Genomic DNA, 18,759 nt, shown 5'->3' with positions numbered 1-18,759 from the left:
CCAAGAAAAAGGACACAACTGTTGTAAGATGACATAATGCACGAAAAATATACATAACAGTAGCAAACACTTGTCACGTTATAGATAGCTGCGTACTGGGATAGAAAACGCGCTGTAATATTAGTACTAGTACTGGATAACTTCTTCCGCAGCCCCAACAAATTTCTAACATACCCGCATCTCTGCATGTAAGAATACATTCTAAAGTAACATCGCATTTTCAAAATACCACTAACATTTGCAGTACCTCTTTAGTAATACCGATTATGATTTTTTTTTATTACAATAATAGGTTGGTTCCGACGACTGATGTGGCTTTGGAACACGACCGGCAGCAGAGTGGACACCGGTTACAAGTAACTTATTTCCACGCTGACTGACACAGGTCCATCTATCGTTATCCACCACTTCACATACAATTGTCATATCTCCGAATGCAGAGTCTCTAATTTAACTGGAGTGAGACTGACAAAATCGTATTCAATACAGGTGTAAGACTGGTACTCATGCATTACAGTACCTTAACAAATAAAACTTCATTTCCTGTTTGAGTTAAACGAGATAACTGTGTGCTACAGACGACACTAGAATTGCATTATCTTTGTGAAAAGTATCTGACGGTTTAATCCGATTGTCACCTAATGTTACTGTGAAAAGAAATATATGTAACATGAAACTGGCCGATATATGTAAATGACATTTGGACTCTCGCGCAACAAGTTTTAAGTGATATTTTTTGCTGCTGACACTCTTTAGACATTTCAAAACAGAGTTGCAAATATAAGCCTAAAATTGCTGAGACGGCGTTTGACTTCTTATTGGACAACCCGACGGAGGCTAATGACTGACATAGTCTTTTCAGTACAAGTGACACCAATTTCGTCTCGCAGGTGTCTTCCCCCTGAAATAAAACAAATAATCATGACTCACTCTTTGTTGGCGACTTTCGCACAACTTAATTAAATGCACACCGATTTTCTTTTTCGTTTTGTTTCTTCATTAAATACAACCCATTCATCGAAGCACAGTTTGGTTTCTGTAGGGGGAAAAGTGCAATATCGTCCATTTCCGAGTTTACGAAAGTGCCACTTACAACTGTTGAAAAATGTAACTGCCATTCAGATATTTTGTTTGACTATTCCAGATCTTATGACGGTGTTGACTATAAAATAGGGCTAAATAAAGTAGAAACATGACAAGATAGTGATCAAGTGGTTCCAGTCTTACCTCGAAAACATTGTGCAAAAGGTAATCATGTCCAGACAGCTGTTGATGATATGTTTTAGTAATATAATTAGGAGACACGTGACATACAAACGTAAGTGCTCCTTAGGATAGTGGATTTTGTCATTGTCGGTACTTAATGTTCTTAATATGTACCAACGACATTCCAGGCTGTATGAGACGTATGAAAAAATACTCAAAACAATATTTTTAAATACTGAAAATCTGTGTAATAAATTGTCCAAACGAAGCAAAGACGTTATTAAAATATATACTTTGCGGACTCAGAGTAGTAACTACTAATAAAAGATATTAACCACAACACCATTTCTCAAATCAGTACACGATAACAATTTTTTGCTTTTGTAACACGGGTACTGTCAGGATCTAATGTCGATGATCAAAGGGACTGTGGTGCAACGATTGTAAACATACATACCTTTCTTCGGCGTACTAGATCGATGGCTACGAATGTGGGTGAACCCATATGTTGCCAAGGTCGCTTCGACTACGCTGCAGAGGTTTCTCTGGGAAGCCCTTCCACATTCTCCATACAAAACCAGTCTCCCCACACGTAAATACGTGTATCATATAATGGATCCCTGAAGAAACACAATGGGTGAATTCGATATAGTGCATTTGCAAGAAAGTCATGTGTCAATATCTAAAATGCATAGCAGTAATATCTTCTTTTTCCAGGCAAACAGAGGGGAGTGCAAGAAGGAAACTTATAGGAAACTTGAACGTTGCTGGCCCAAGAATTGGTATTCTATACAGTCTGGGGTTAATGCAAGGAGCATAGTAGCATCTTCATGACCCAGAAGCCATTGGTGCGTCTTTCACTGTACGAGAGGAAGAGCAAAACTATGTTTTGATGTTATTAGTTATCAGAAGATGTATGAATGTGAAAAAAAGAACACTATAATAGGCAATGAGTGACTGACGCAGTGCATGGTCTTGCCATTGTCTGACAGTCCTGATTTGTGATTCATCAGCTTTCCTAAATCAGTTCAGGCAAAGGCTCGGATGGTTCCTTCATCAATGCCACGCCTGCCATATCTCATATCTTTATAAATCATATTCCCTAATTTGGAGTATGTCTTTGTTGTGTTCTATCGATTTTTTTATATTACTGTGAAAACTACTTTATCACTGTGAGGGGATCCTCGAATGGATTAAGTAAATAATTACTTATAGATTCGGATAGTTCCTTAAATCGTGTTAAACATACAACAGAGTAGCTGTTTCCATTGTAATGATATCATCACTAGCTAGCAATATCACAGTCATCAGGAGTCTAAAATATAAGGCATGATGTTGTGTATTACGATTATATACAACAAATATGAAACTTTAAGAAGCGGAGTAGGCTTCAAAGTAAACCATGCAGTTAACAATAGCATAGTAAATCATATACAGCAATCTCTAAATTAACTGTGCTGGATCAAATATTATACCACAACATTTGTTCCTTGACTGTCAATTATTTATTCACCTAGAAAGCACTATAGTGCTACAAATTGCATAATTCTTTTGAGACGTATTTGATCTCTATTCTGGAGTGTAACCTTGTTCGGAAGTGAAACTTGGACGACTAACTGTTCAAACGGGAAGGACTGTTCGGTTTTCAGTGATGTGCTACAGTAGATCGTAAAAGGCAGGCTGTTAGATAGGAGATAATACGGAATTGCATCTGGGAAGGAGGACGTGGTCATTTTGAGAGTATTTAATTATATTCCCAAACTCAAATGACTCCTTTCTTCTTTCTCAAGGAGGTACAGTGATACAAATACGACTGCGTTTTGACAGTTGGGCTCAAGGCGGGATGTGAAACCTCTAGAAAAGTTATATGTTTTCCAAGTCTCAGCAGGTAGTCCTCCGTGCACTTGGTATTAGGCTTATTTTTGGGGTGTGAATCGGACACTCCAAGTTCATAAAACCCTAGAGCACACCCGCCTCACCCTCATTTTCTGCCTGCTTCATGTCCGACTAGCTGTTGTAGCGAGACAGCAGCAGTGGAAACATGGTCTGTTTTAGCATTTAGCACCTGCCGCCTTGATTCTGATTATAGTTTGCCTGTTCATTACCTTGAGCAGAAGAGAGTAATGTTGCTCGCGTATAGGCGTCACAGCTTTCGCTGAGCGTGCAAGACTATGTGCGCTGATGTCGTGAGATGATATGTTTACCCATGTGGTAAGAAGTCATCAGAACACCCCTCCTAGCCCTTTTGTCAGCTCGATAGTTATTCCATAATTTCAACTCTCTCTAGCACGTTAAGGTTCCCACTTGGAGTCATCTCTTTCCAATACGTTAGTAGCGCAAGTGAAGCTTAAATCAATTTGAAGCTTTATCTGTTGATTCCTATATTCATATGTTGTTCTCTCCGTTCCTGTTTCAGTCTTCCTTGTATGTAAGTGGAATTAAAATGTCAGTAAACGTTGCACTCGACTCTATGTTTGTGAAATATAATAGACTAAATCTTAAATGGTTCAAATGGCTCTGAGCACTGTGGGACTCCACTTCCGAGTCTAGAACTTAGAACTACTTAAACCTAACTAACCTAAGGACATCACACACATCCATGCCCGAGGCAGTATTCGAAGCCTGCGACCGTAGCAGTCACGCGGTTCTGGGCTGAAGTGCCTAGAACCGTACCGCCACCGCGGCCAGCATAGACTAAATGTCATTATTAATCGTGAACCTGTTTTATTACAATGAATCTGCTGTTTACCTTCCCATGTCCCCTGACTAACTGGGACCCACAGTCAGTACTAAGTCAGAGTTCAGTTAATTTCCTTACATCAAAAGGCAAAACCAACTGTTAGGGCCTCGATATTTTAGGGCGATGACTATTTTCGAGAATTCAGCATAACTAGAAGAGTTTTCGGATTTTGAAACATAAATTTTTATTACTGCGTACTCGCTATGATTAGAATGGACACCAAGCAAACTATCATCCTGTAATAGATAACACAACCAACACAAATACAATACGGTTCATCCAAAAAGCAACACAGTTATCTGTTCGTCAGAACTGATGAAATGTAACAACCTTAAGACTTTAATAATAAAATGAAACGATTAAATTTATAGCGTAAAGAAGAAGGAAAATGTACACTATGTCAATATTCTTTGAAAAAAAAATCGAATGAAAATCATATTGAAACGAAGAATTCAGTGTATCTGAAAGTATATCCACGGAAAATTTTGTAATATCCTCCTTGTAAGTTCGACTATAACTGTTCTCTATCATGCAGAGAAGTTGAATTCACTTCTGCTTGCATAATGAGGCTGACGGCTACACAAATGTCGCACAGCTACATAAAAGCCTTCAGTTAAGAGGATTCTGCTATTTCCTTCATCCAATCGTTGCTGCTCGTAGTTAAAAAATGCGCTGATGGAAAAAAATCACAACACCAAGAAAAAGTTATGAGAAATAAACGAAAATCGGTTGGCGTCTTCCTTTTCGAACGAGTCGCATAAGAGTGGTGCTAGGAGCACCACTATGAGTTTGCAAATCAGATGTGCTTTAAACACACGCTGAGAAGGTCGTGAGTGTCAGTTACCTATGAGATTGGACGTGGTTAGTTGATGTTAGTCAATAATGCTTTTAAGGCGACAAATATCCCATTATCAACATCTCACTGAGTTTGAACTAGGGCTACTAGAAGCTGAATGTGCCTCTTGGAATAATGCAGGAAAACATGGTAGGAATGGAGTCACTGTACATGACTATTGGCGGCGATGGTCACGAGAACGTATGGTCGCAAGACCATCTCCGGACTGCCACATGGCTTTAACAATAGGGGAGACCATCGTGCGCGGCGTATGGCTCTGGCGCATCGTGCAAACACAGCAGCATTTGAGTAGAATAAAGGTGTAAAATGTTAATAACGTTTATTTTATTTAAATACCGTTCAGAGTTTTCACGTAAATAATTTAGAGGTATTACTCTTCAGCACGCCCTCGTAAGTGTAAATAGAAAATAGTTTTTGTTGATTGTATTACAGAGCTTTGGCAATTAACAAGAATTAGTACCTGGTATTGGAAAACGGGCCTCTTACTAAAACCGCCCCTACAACTAAAAATAAGTTATAGAGCATTTCACGTGTTACAGTATGTCATTTCTACGTTGTATGAACAGAAAGAAACTCTTAATTTCGAATTTACGTATAAGTCTATGGCAGTTTACTCTGTAGCTTTGGTGTTCAGTTGATGTTGTAAATTTTACTGTCACATGTTTTCGTATTATCACGGAAAATAACAGAGAACTATCTGGGAAAACGTACACATCATTCTCATTTAGAAGCTGTTGCTGTTGATGCCCTCTTAGAATGAAGAACGAGTAATTCACAACATATGTTTCCCTGCTGTTGCTATTCTCTTTCACTTTATATTAAATTTTAGCTGGTTTTAATCAGTTAAGTGTTTAAATAAAGTGTCTGGTGTTAAGAAAGGAGACATGAATGGTCAAAAATACAATGAAGTAGAATGAATGTATGACCGTACAAAAATACTTTTTCAGATATTGGCATCTCCGGGCTATAATAATAATGTGTCTTTTGTCACTAAAGAGGTGTTCAAAGTGGTTACCATCTACACTTACACGTCGTTCAGATGTTCATGTCAAATACCACGAATGCATTTTAGCACTCGACCCTGTCATTTTATTTCATCACACGCTAAGCAAATTCCCTGCAGTACCGATTCCACGTTACGAATTAGTGTGAAGTACACCAGTGTTTTTCAATCTCCTCATAGCCAGAATGTCTACTTAACGGATAGACCATTCTGCAGGGCCTCCTGGCCTAATCCATCGCTCTTCAAACTTTCCTGTTAGAGTAGTAATTTGCCCCACAACTGCGCAGAGACGCAGTAGGCGAAGGGACAACTATAATGGTGGAGGTGCACTTCGACAGCTGAAGCTTATTCACAAACGTGTGTGCCACATAACTTTTAAAATGCAGGTACTGAGTCCGGAAGCGTTTATGTTAACAGGTCACACCAGTACGATAAATAATTTGATAAACAGTCGTTCAAAGCCAAGTGCTTCTCACTAGAATACATGAAAAGAAATAATCACCTAGACAAAGGATCACGAAAGACAAACAAGTGGTGTCCTGGCGTGGGTAAAGCACATCTGTTTTACTTCTGCCAAGACAGCGTTCTCCAATAGAGGGTGTAATTTGTGACGCAGAAACTGATGACGAACAGAAATTGTTAATTTTTCTGCTGAAGTGTATGATCCTATGAATCTCTCACTTGCAATTCTGCTCACACATTAATTCTAAAGTGAACCTGACGGCTTGCTTTATGACCACAAAGGGTTTTCTGATCCTACCACAGGTGGTTACTGTAGTAAGTTATCATTCAAGTCTGTGTGAATCCCACCTCATCTGTAAACAGAATGTAAGCTGTGAACTGTAAATCTACAGCACTCGGTCTTTAGAATCCACTGGCAGAATTGCAATGCAGCGTGATGGTCACGTGACCTGGGGGATTGTACACGTTCAGTCACGAATAATTTAACTACTTGTGTGGAATCGACCACACAAGTACGTGTCCCCGCATTAATGTCGAGGTCTTATGTGCCGGAGAGCCTGTGGGTAGTTTTTAAGGCGGTTTTCCATCTGCCTCGGCGAATGCGGACTGGTTCCCTTATTCCGCCTCAGTTACACTATTTTGCCGATTGCTCCGCACTGTCTCCACGTAAGCGTACCCCATAATTACTGTACCACGCAAATACACTCCTGGAAATGGAAAAAAGAACACATTGACACCGGTGTGTCACACCCACCATACTTGCTCCGGACACTACGAGAGGGCTGTACAAGCAATGATCACACGCACGGCACAGCGGACACATCAGGAACCGCGGTGTTGGCCGTCAAATGGCGCTAGCTGCGCAGCATTTGTGCACCGCCGCCGTCAGTGTCAGCCAGTTGGCCGTGGCATACGGAGCTCCATCGCAGTCTTTAACACTGGTAGCATGCCGCGACAGCGTGGACGTGAACCGAATGTGCAGTTGACGGACTTTGAGCGAGGGCGTATTGTGGGCATGCGGGAGGCCGGGTGGACGTACCGCCGAATTGCTCAACACGTGGGGCGTGAGGTCTCCACAGTACATCGATGTTGTCGCCAGTGGTTGGCGGAAGGTGCACGTGCCCGTCGACCTGGGACCGGACCGCAGCGACGCACAGATGCACGCCAAGACCGTAGGATCCTACGCAGTGCCGTAGGGGACCGCACCGCCACTTCCCAGCAAATTAGGGACACTGTTGCTCCTGGGGTATCGGCGAGGACCATTCGCAACCGTCTCCATGAAGCTGGGCTACGGTCCCGCACACCGTTAGGCCGTCTTCCGCTCACGCCCCAACATCGTGCAGCCCGCCTCCAGTGGTGTCGCGACAGGCGTGAATGGAGGGACGAATGGAGACGTGTCGTCTTCAGCAATGAGAGTCGCTTCTGCCTTGGTGCCAATGATGGTCGTATGCGTGTTTGGCGCCGTGCAGGTGAGCGCCACAATCAGGACTGCATACGACCAAGGCACACAGGGCCAACACCCGGCATCATGGTGTGGGGAGCGATCTCCTACACTTGCCGTACATCTCTGGTGATCGTCGAGGGGACACTGAATAGTGCACAGTACATCCAAACCGTCATCGAACCCATCGTTCTACCATTCCTAGACCGGCAAGGGAACTTGATGTTCCAACAGGACAATGCACTTCCGCATGTATTCCGTGCCACCCAACGTGCTCTAGAAGGTGTAAGTCAAATACCCTGGCCAGCAAGATCTCCGGATCTGTCCCCCATTGAGCATGTTTGGGACTGGATGAAGCGTCGTCTCACGCGGTCTGCACGTCCAGCACGAACGCTGGTCCAACTGAGGCGCCAGGTGGAAATGGCATGGTAAGCCGTTCAACAGGACTACATCCAGCATCTCTACGATCGTCTACATGGGAGAATAGCAGTCTGCATTGCTGCGAAAGGTGGATATACACTGTACTAGTCCCGACATTGTGCATGCTCTGTTGCCTGTGTCTATGTGCCTGTGGTTCTGTCAGTGTGATCATGTGATGTATCTGACCCCAGGAATGTGTCAATAAAGTTTCCCCTTCCTGGGACAATGAATTCACGGTGTTCTTATTTCAATTTCCAGGAGTGTATTTGGGGTTACACTCGTCTGGTATGCGACGTTCTCTGTGAAGTGTCCACTGGGGGCCGAACAGCATAATAACCCTGGGTTCGGCGTGGGGGGCGGTAGGGTGAGTCGACTACTGTTGCCTGTTGTGGAGTTGTGTACCACTGAGGGCTACGGCGGAACGAAGCCTCTCCGTCGTTTCTAGGTCCCAGGTTCAATACACACAACACACAATACACACACAGGTATGTTGTAATTTCTTCAAGAGCTCTAGTTCATCGGACACTTGTTACAAGGTCATTATCAACTAGTTGCAGCAGTCAGCCCTTCATAGCCAGTGTGCGAACTGTGCGTTGTCTACCGTAATCTGTCATACGTGTTGCAAAGATCCCATATGAGCAAATAGCGCGACCACCTGCTGGACATTTTACAGATATACTACGGCTCTGACAACGCCGATCGGTGTAAATGACACGCACCTGTCATTCAACGCTGTTGGAAAAACAATACCAGAATACCAGGTCTGACATTTGCTGCTTGGAGTAAGATGACTCCAGTTCATTTCTTATATGTTTTACAATCCACGGAACTTTCCATGATGCAAGAAGATCCTCATAATGATACTTCCGGGCTTGCTGCTGCTGGAGACTCTGCTGTCTAACAGCAGCGCAGTTAGAGGACTATATACAGAAACAAAATAAGGCTAGCGACTGAGCAAAAAACGTCAACAAAAAGGCAGCCCACACCACTGTGTACTGACCGTTTTCGACACAAGAAAAAGTAGTTCACGTCTCTTTATATTTAATAGGATCGTCTCATGTCCTCGATGCAGGAACACAGACGGTATTTGTTTTCGATATATAGGAGGAGAGAGATGCGGTAAATATCTTATCGAGTTCTCTATCGGATGAAGTTAGCGGAGCATTTGTAGTTCTTAATTTTTCTCTGTTGTATGGTACAGAATAACGAATATAGCATGTCGAGGTGATAGACGTGAATGGGCCCTTAGGGACTTGAATCTGATTCGGACAGCAGCACTTGTATGTAGTTTGGGGGAGGGGGGGGGGGGGGGGGAAGGAGGCAGGGGTGGCACAGTGCAGTAGCAAAATCCTTGTCCTCCCGCAACTCCACAACTCCCCATACTGTCTTTTATACTACCTTGTGTTGCAGGATCAGGCTTCGTTTGGCGATGACGTTACACATCGTACACTATTGGCAGGGCTACGACAACATGTTCCCATTCCCACTGAATGGTCAAAACATGGTCCTGTCGAACTAACGCAGGTCACTCTGTTTCTACACAGGTTGCAGGAGGTCGTAGATACAGTTCTCTGGGACTACTGCTCAGTTACTACTTAAATAGCAACGATCACATTCGCAAAGCTGCAAAAATCGTGGCAGTTGCAAATTCTATCTAAAATTTTACTATAGCTGATACACTTGAAAAAGGTGACTCGTTTCAGGATATGATAGTGACAGAAATATGATTCACTAGTGGCTGTAATCATTAAAGGACTTCTCCATAGGACCCAGCGCAGGTATGTGTTGGGATGGAAAGACTTGATTCCAAATCATAGACATCATTTCTATTGAAAAGCGTAGCACTAGAGATCTGGAAAGTTTGTGTACATTTCTTATGGCCTCAATCCACACACCATCTACTGTTCGTGATCCTTGTCAATTAACCATCGCCTGTAACTCAGTCGATATATCACCAACACTTTGACGTGGCATCGAGACAGACTGTGTTACAAATACTGAAAATATATCTAGCGGCGCCGTAGGGAGTTGCAAATACCGGTTTAATATCACGTTCCTTAACCGAATCCCGTTCTAAATTCGATAACTTTATTACGAAGTTGCACCGTCAGCGACGTTTAACCACTCTGTTGGTCTGATAATATACACTCTGGAGATCACCATCTACATTCAGAGTTACGCTATTTATCTGAAAAACTATTCATGCTGAGGTACTGCCATACCCCGATTTATAAAGCCAGTATACCTTTTAACATGAATACTTGCATGCACCTGTAGAAACAATACCCCTTGTGACAGTAACATACAGTAGTTGTGCCGGCCGGAGTGGCCGAGCACTTCTAGGCGCTACAGTCTGGAACCGCGCGTCCGTTACGGTCCCAGGTTCGAATCCTGCCTCGAGCATGGATGTGTGTGATGTCCTTAGGTTAGTTAGGCTTAAGTAGTTCTAAGTTCTGGTGGACTGATGACCTCACAAGTTACGTCCCATAGTGCTCCCAGCTATACAGTAGTTATTGCGATCGTCTTATTTAACATCTGACGTTTTGTAAGACGATTACGACTTTCTATTAGGGCACAATGGTACCACTCACAAGAAAAACTAATGGGACACTTCCACCCAACGCTGATTCTCGGTCAGTATTATTTCGTATCGCCAGCAATCAGTTATTGGAGAAGTATTATACTTAGTAGCAGGGGATGCGTAATAATTTAGCCTTGAGCATCAGGGTTATAAAGTATGTGTTTTTGTTCCGACATGTGCAAAGGAAATGACCACATCCAGTTGTAAGGAAGGTATGAACTTGATGTAGAGTACTATGATAGCAAAGGGAAGAGTATGTCAAGTCATAATAATGGTACAGATATTTCTATTTCCAGACCCACAGCAGTAAACATGGTGTATTTCCGATACATCGCTAATTGTGGAATTTCGTTCAACTGAGATATAGCTATCAAATATATATGTGGCCGATTTCGTAGGACGATTCTGTCTATGCGTGCGTGGCGCAGAGGCGGCGGTGGCCTGTGGCAGGAATGATTCTCGTTTCCCGCTAACGGCAGGAGCCGTCCGAATGGAGAGGCCTGTTGGGATGCAGGAATGTAGTTGACTTAACCATGTCGTCCTCTTAGACGGCAGCATTGCGGACTAACACTTAGTATGTATTGGACAGCTTTCGTGATCGTATGAAAATTTGAGAAGATACAATATCACCAAATTTGTATTCGCGAGTGGAAATATCAGTTTCTTTTTTTTACGGTTTTCACATAAATATCTTTGTAGATGAGATTAGTTTGTAGTTACTCAATGGCTAGCAGTGATTTCTTAGTCAGGGGAAAATTATGTGATCTAGATGGTGGGAGCTATGTATGGAATGCACTGACGCAAAACCCCGACATTACAGTCTGAATATATATAAGTAAAATATATATTACATACACTACTGGCCACACCGAGAAGAAATGTAGATGATGAACGGGTATTCATTGGACAAATATATTATACTAGAACTGACATGTGATTACATTTTCACCAAATTTGGGTGCATAGATCCTGGGAAATCAATAACCAGAACAACCACCTCTGGCCGTAATAACGGCCTTGATACACCAGGGCATTGAGTCAAACAGAGCTTGGATGGCGTGTACAGGTACAGCTACCCATGCAGCTTCAACACGATACCACAGTTCATCAAGAGTAGTGACTGGAATATTGTGATGAGCCAGTTGCTCGGCCACCATTGACCAGACGTTTTCTGTTGGTGAGAGATCTGGAGAATGTATTGCCCAGGGCAGCAGTCGAACATTATCTGTATCCAGAACGGCAGTACAGGACCTGCAACATGTGGTCGTGCAATATCCTGCTGAAATGTAGGGTTTCACAGGGATCGAATGAAGGGTAGAGCCACAGGTCATAACACATCTGAAATATAACGTCCACTGTTCAAAGTGCTGTCAGTGTAAACAAGAAGTGACCGCAACGTGTAACCAATGGCACCCTATACCATCACGCCTGGTGATACGCCAGTATGCCGATGACGAATGCACGCTTCCAATGTGCTTTTACCGCGATGTCGCCAAACACGGATGCGACCATCATGATGCTGTAAACACAATATGGATTCATCCGAAAAAATGACGCTTTGACATTTGTGCACCCAGGTTTGTCGTTGAGTACACCATCGCAGGCGGTCCTGTATGTGATGCAGCGTCAAGGTAACCGCAGCCATGGTCTCCGAGCTGATAGTCCATGGTGCTGCAAACGTCGTCGAACTGTTCGGGCAGATGGTTGTTGTCTTGCAAACGTCCCCATCTGTTGACTCATGGATCGAGACGTGGCTGCACGATCCATTACAGCCATGCCATCGCGACTGCTAGTGATACGAGGCCGTTGAGATCCGTATTACCCTCCTGAATCCACCGATTCCATAGTCCGTTAACAGTCATTGGATCTCGACCAACACGAGCAGCAATGTCGCGATACGATAAACCGCAATCGCGATAGTCTACAATCCGACCTTTATCAAAGTCGGAAACGTGATGGTACGCATTTCTCCTCCTTAGACGGGGCATGACAATAACGTTTCACCAGGCAACGCCTGTCAACTGCTGTTTGTGTATGAGAAATCGGTTGGAAACTTCCCTCATGTCAGCACGTTGTAGGTGTCGCCACCAGCGCCAACCTTGTGTGAATGCTCTGAAAAGCTAATCATTTGCATATCACAGCATCTTCTTCCTGTCGGTTAAATTTCGCGCCTTTAGTACGTCATCTTCGTGGTGTAGCAATTTTAATGGCCAGTAGTGTACAACATATCTAAAACATGCCACTGCGTGTTGGCTGCATTTAAAAGTATCGCAAATGCCTAAGATTTTCATGGAAATGGTGAAATCGATAAACCGAAACTACTCTAGGGCTTCTTTAAATTGTAATTACATCTTTTATATATCGACAAATACGTAATGGCGGGAGGTTTTTTTTGGAGTACGAGAACAACATCCCGCTGGTGCAAGGGTAGCCGTGTCATCATTTTTTAAACACCTGTAATTGATAGTCATAAATATTATGCTGCTGCTTGAACATAAAGGCACTGTGGCTTATGTTCCGAGTTTTGTGGGATGTAATCAAACTACTATACATGTAAAAAAGACAATTACATATGTCTAGTCGTAAGGGAATGATACCTTTGATGTTGTGAATTGTAATTTCAACGCATTGAGGGATATATCATCACGGGTGCACAAATAAAAATGCAAGGGCTCAACTGGACCTGCTGTAGTGTACAATAAGGAGAGGCAATCAGGCTGTAAAAAAAAGGGTCCCCTCATCGGCACCATCTAAGTGTACCTCGCGTTTTCCTTGTCGCATTATTGACAATGATGTTGATTACAGTACACCAATTCGTCTCGGTGATATCACCCTTTCGACCGCGGGGACGTTGATGATTATCACATGCTGCTGGACGCCTGAGAGTCTTGAAAGGATACAGCAACTTGCGGAAGCGCTGATAGGAAAACGTAAACGTCAATTAATTTCCTAGAGAAAATGACTGTGGGTCCTATTGTGAAGGAGGTATAGATGCAGCACGTCCATAGTCATAAGAGAAATGAAAGATTTCTTTTTCGGTGGAAAATTATGTGTGCTGTAGATGCTGAGATTCGTTCCAGAATCACGGTTGTAAAGAGAAGACACATCCAGTACACTATTCGGTGTCAGACTGTGGCAGCGCTCCTAACGTTTAATTGGAAATGAAGTGAACTCCCATTCCCATGCTTCTTGACAGAGCGCAGGGGAATGATGTGATATACCAGCACTGCCGTACTACGCCAGGTCCTCATTAAGGTGGTTTGCTGTTGCCTTCGTCCAGCTTAAATGGGGATGAATGATGATGATGAAGACGACACCACCAAGTCTTCTAGGAGCAGGTGAAAATCCCTGAGAACGCGACCATGAGACCATGAGCTTCAGACAATATTTAATTGTACTTACACAGAACTGATTCAAACAAGATGGAGGCAAGGTATCTACGGAAAGTTCTCAGAAAGCATGTGTTCAAAGACAGGCTGCAGCAGACCATCCGTCTCTGGAGGGGATGCCGTCACTCATCCGCCACTGCGGCATTAGTACATCTGCAGACCAGTAGCTGTTCTCTTCTTTAGGAAAGTGCTCCGAATTCTGTTTGTGTAATTGTTCTGATCTCCCCATATATGCTTAGACAGTGCTCTCTTCCCAAACAACGAGAATGCTTTTATGATTAACAGTGTATTCATTTGCTGGCACAGACATGATGGGGGCTTTTAGCAGTGAGAACATGTTATTCTGGGCTGACAAGAGTGAGAGGGGCTATTCCAATAACTCAGACCTGAAAGTGTACCTGTAGCATCGACGGGGGAGGAGATTTCCTGAAATAGGGAGGGGGAGGGGGCGGCAAACGATAGGATAAGGACCTGTCAATCAAAAGGAAAGATCTTTTTAGCAGAACAATAGGTTAAGGACCTGTCAATAAAAGGAGAACAATAGGTTAATGACCTGTCAGTCAAAGAAGAACAATAGGTTTACCTATCATTGCATGGCTGCCCCTGATGTAGGCAAGCATCACTAACAGAGTGCGCTGAAACATACTTTGTTCTACTACTCTTGTGAGCTGCCCAAACGAGCTTCTCAAGATAGTTTTCGGAAAAAGTGTTGAAAAGCACTTCTCAAGCCAGTCTGTCTGTATCCCTGCAAATGAACCTGTAGATGTCCCACTCTCTTCTCAGTAAGTTAAAGTCGCCTTTAACTGGTGTTGCATGATCTGGGTATTTACGCACTACTGACTACTGAGTTAGTTTGAATTACTCTAGAACAGTCATAGCGCTATTGGGCGACCGTTAAAAACATGCAAGAATTAAATTGGTTTCACCTACACCTGTTACAAGCGACCAGATAAGTTAACTGTCGCACTCAATTTCGATGTCAATGGAGACAATATTTTCATCAACTGAAATGAACTCTTCCACTCCCATGGCACTCACTCTCTCTTTGAAACGAATACTGCCCATTCTCTTCCCAGTTTTTGTTTCATACCTATTTGTGTACGTTCACTAATGACCTTGTAATGGGTTGTGCCCAATGGCACACATAGAGCGTTTGTGTGAGAATGAGGGAGAGGGGCGAGTGGTGGACTAGACCTGGGGGGTATGATGTATTTTTAATATTTAGAAGACGAATAGCAGTTTTTAAATAGCCACAAAAATTTTCAGATCTGATCCTTTTATAAACCTTTGTAATAATGTCTTTAAATCGTTTTCATGAAAGAAAAACACCTGACTATACTATACTTTTTCTTCTCCTTGAGAGCGGCGTGGGTGTGGGGGGAGAGGGATGAGCACAGGCATCGGCGCTCTTGGGAGTGACACACAAGTTTAATCTTTATTCAAATTTCATCGTGGAGCAACTTACGTCTTTTCAACTTCTTTCGAATAGTGTGTACATCTACATGACTACTCTGCTATTCACAATAAGGTGCCTGGCAGAAGGTTCATGTTACATTAAGCAGTATATCTCAGAACACCAAATACCATTTTTACGATGATTTTTATGAGATGTGAGCACATAGAAATTAAAATTATTTTGGGTTCTTGGAAATCTAACTTCCGTTAAAGAAACTCTTTCCTTTGATCTCAGAAATCCTTCCGCCATCTACACACTCCCATCTTTGGATACATACTTACTTACTCCAGAAAAACTAATCCCAAACACTACTCACACAATACAGTGTAATTTTTTATGGGTAAATGCTTAAGAGAAACTACGAAATAATAAAAATGACCTTACAAAAACAAAAAGCTCTAAATACGTGTGTCCAGTGCGAAATTTTATGAAGACTGTAAACCAAATTACGTGTTCACCGACGCCCTCAACCCTCTCCAAGCTACCCCTCCCCCCTTAGACACCACTTCATATCCCAGACACTACCAGCCTGAAATAGACTCAAGCACATAATACTGGATCCACTGGTAGGACACTGAGTCCTCGTTTCAGAAACCATTTCATTTGAGAAGTCATTGTGATAGTTGTTTCTCTCATAAGCCAGCAATGGAATCATAAGGGAGAGGAGCGGCTGAAGACAGAATTGCACAGCTTCGGTTGTGATTGGAACAGTCAACAAACTACACCCACTAAATATTAGGGAGGCGAGAAAATGGGATGAGCAGTAGTGAGAATAAAAATGAAGGGAGGTGAGGGGTGTGACCATCTTTCTGTCTTAGTATAAGCAACAATCTAAAAGTTTCCGTCGAATGCCGTAAATACTAGGACTGGTATGTCAATCAGGAAAAATCGCCGTGAGCATTGAAGCAATCACTCCCACTGACAAACGAGGTTGAAGATACGAGCTTGGTAAAACATTGTGTTCTGCTATGTAAAGAAGTACGTAACTGGTTGCTGCACATCCTTGTTCAACAAAAATCGTTGACTCCTTTAGGCCTTTTATGGGACTGAAGGCGTGATAATCGGTTGGGGAGAGATCAGGACCATAGGGCCGATGCTCGAGTGTCACCCACTTGAGTTGGAGTAACTTCAGGCTAGTGGCATTAGCAGTATGGGGACGTGCATTATCGTGACGCACCCTTTGTCACACGATTCCACAACTCTGGTGTCGACAGACATGCTGCCCCATACACGTTTTTCATTCCTCGATGGATGTCCTCCGGTGTTCTTTCATCGACAGCCAAGAATATAATAGTGGCACATTGGTTCTGTTCCGACAGATATGCTATTAACGTAGCCGTAGTTCACGTTTCCGCATGGACTGCCCACACCCCAGAAAGACATGAACGGCCTATTTGTCAGTGCTTACATACCCACATCACAGTCGTCCTAAGTTGCATATACGTGGCAGAAGCGTCCTCAGATGGAAAGTTTTTGATCGCTTCTTACATTTCACCGAACTTCATTTGCTGTTACATGGAGTAGACAGCTACCGTCATGAATTAAAGATGGGACTGTAGACGTTCAAGACATATCGATCAGTGTTTATCATGTAATGGGAAAGAAGAAGTTATCTACCTCATCACACTGCAGCCGATATTGTTGGCTACCTCAGCCACCAGTGAAGCGGCACCGTGCTATATCAGGCTGTGGGCTGTCGCCGATCCGCGACCTTGCCGCACCCTGCCCGCGTCTCCAGGTGGCAGAAGATCTGCACAACCAATGCCAAAAACATCGATGAAAAGCTGTGAACTAAGGTTCTGACCTCTTCGTATTTTCATGATGTATCATTTTATTTCATTTGCGTCAAACACTTAAAATCTTGTGAAAATTAACTGATAGATGCACGCAATGTAATGCAGACATGGAATCCTGTACAAACCTTTTCTTCTCAAAGTCTCATTTAATGTGTTTGTTTCCTTGGCCACCTTTCATGAGAGAAGTTATTTAACATTCATTGTTTATTCTTCTGTCTTCCGTGTACTGTAGATTAAGGGACACTAACGAATAACATGCTTTAGTTTAAATGACCATTGTCAGCAGACATATACACCAATCTATCAGTTAACATGAAAGCCAGCTGTCACACTGTAGCACATCTGATTTCGATTTACATCTTTTCGATTTCTTACCATGGACGTCTGTTTTATGACAAGATCTCCAAAAACTCACTGCACTACAAGACTATGAGTAGGGGGGCAAGACAGACTCTGAGTCATCTTGTGGGCTGCCAGTATCAGCAGTAGGTATGCACTCAGGAGCAAACCTATTGTTATCCTTCGACTGACAGATCCTTAGCCTGTTGTTCTGTTAAGTGGTATCTATGTCACTACACTTAAGCTATTGTCCCCCCCACCCCCTCCCACTCCGCTTCCCCCTCAGGAAGGGGGTGCTGGGCAGTTTGTTAGTGTGGGTTGACTACATCAGGGGCAGGTATGCACTTAGGGGCGAACCTATTGTTCTACTTTGATTGACAGCTACTTAACCTATGGTTCTTCTAAGTGCTTTTCCATGCCTCTGCACTTCACCTATTGTCCTCCCACCACCTCCCATTCCGCTCCCCCCTTAGGAAACTCCTCATGCATTGCTGCTTACAGGTCTGAGTTAACATATTGTTCTGTTAAGTGCTTTTCCATGTCACCCCCATTTCCTTTTGATTGACAGGCACTTAACCTATAGTCGCCCTCCCCCCTCTCCTTCCCCCAAACCCCTCCCCCGTCGCTGCTACAGTTATACATTCAGGTCTGAGTTATAGGAATAGGTCCCACTCTCACTCCTATCAATTTGATTGACTACTTAATTAAATTGATCAACTAGTTAACCTCTCTGGTGGCCAAGTGCCATGCCCCCCCTGGAAAGAAGTTCAAATTCTATTAGGACATACAATCTCTTCCAACCAAGAAAATGGTGAGAAGATAATTTAAGTTACATTGACTACTTCATTAAATTGATCAATTAATTAACATCTCTGATGCATTCTTCTTTGCCACATAGCCCCTTAAACTTCTGTACTGCATTTTACATAAAAATTATGCGAATTAACGTAGTGTTCTGCACCTAAGATGCTGTCCTGCTCTGTGTCACCCACTCACACACTCCCTCCCATTAACTACTGTACCGCTAACACCACATTCATACAAAAAGTTTATACAAGTTAATGAAATCG

General features: G+C 43.0%; 1 protein-coding gene across 1 annotated transcript in view; it reads left to right on the top strand.

The window, feature by feature from the left end:
• LOC126298072 (Bardet-Biedl syndrome 5 protein homolog) overlaps positions 1–18,759 on the top strand; it is a 242,406-nt gene that overhangs the window by 128,828 nt on the left and 94,819 nt on the right. The window lies entirely within an intron of this gene.

This window comes from Schistocerca gregaria, chromosome X (assembly GCF_023897955.1).
Source record: "Schistocerca gregaria isolate iqSchGreg1 chromosome X, iqSchGreg1.2, whole genome shotgun sequence".
Lineage (NCBI taxonomy): Eukaryota > Metazoa > Arthropoda > Insecta > Orthoptera > Acrididae > Schistocerca > Schistocerca gregaria.
The sequence above is the reverse complement of the archived record's forward strand: the minus strand, read 5'-3'. Positions and strand labels throughout refer to the sequence as shown.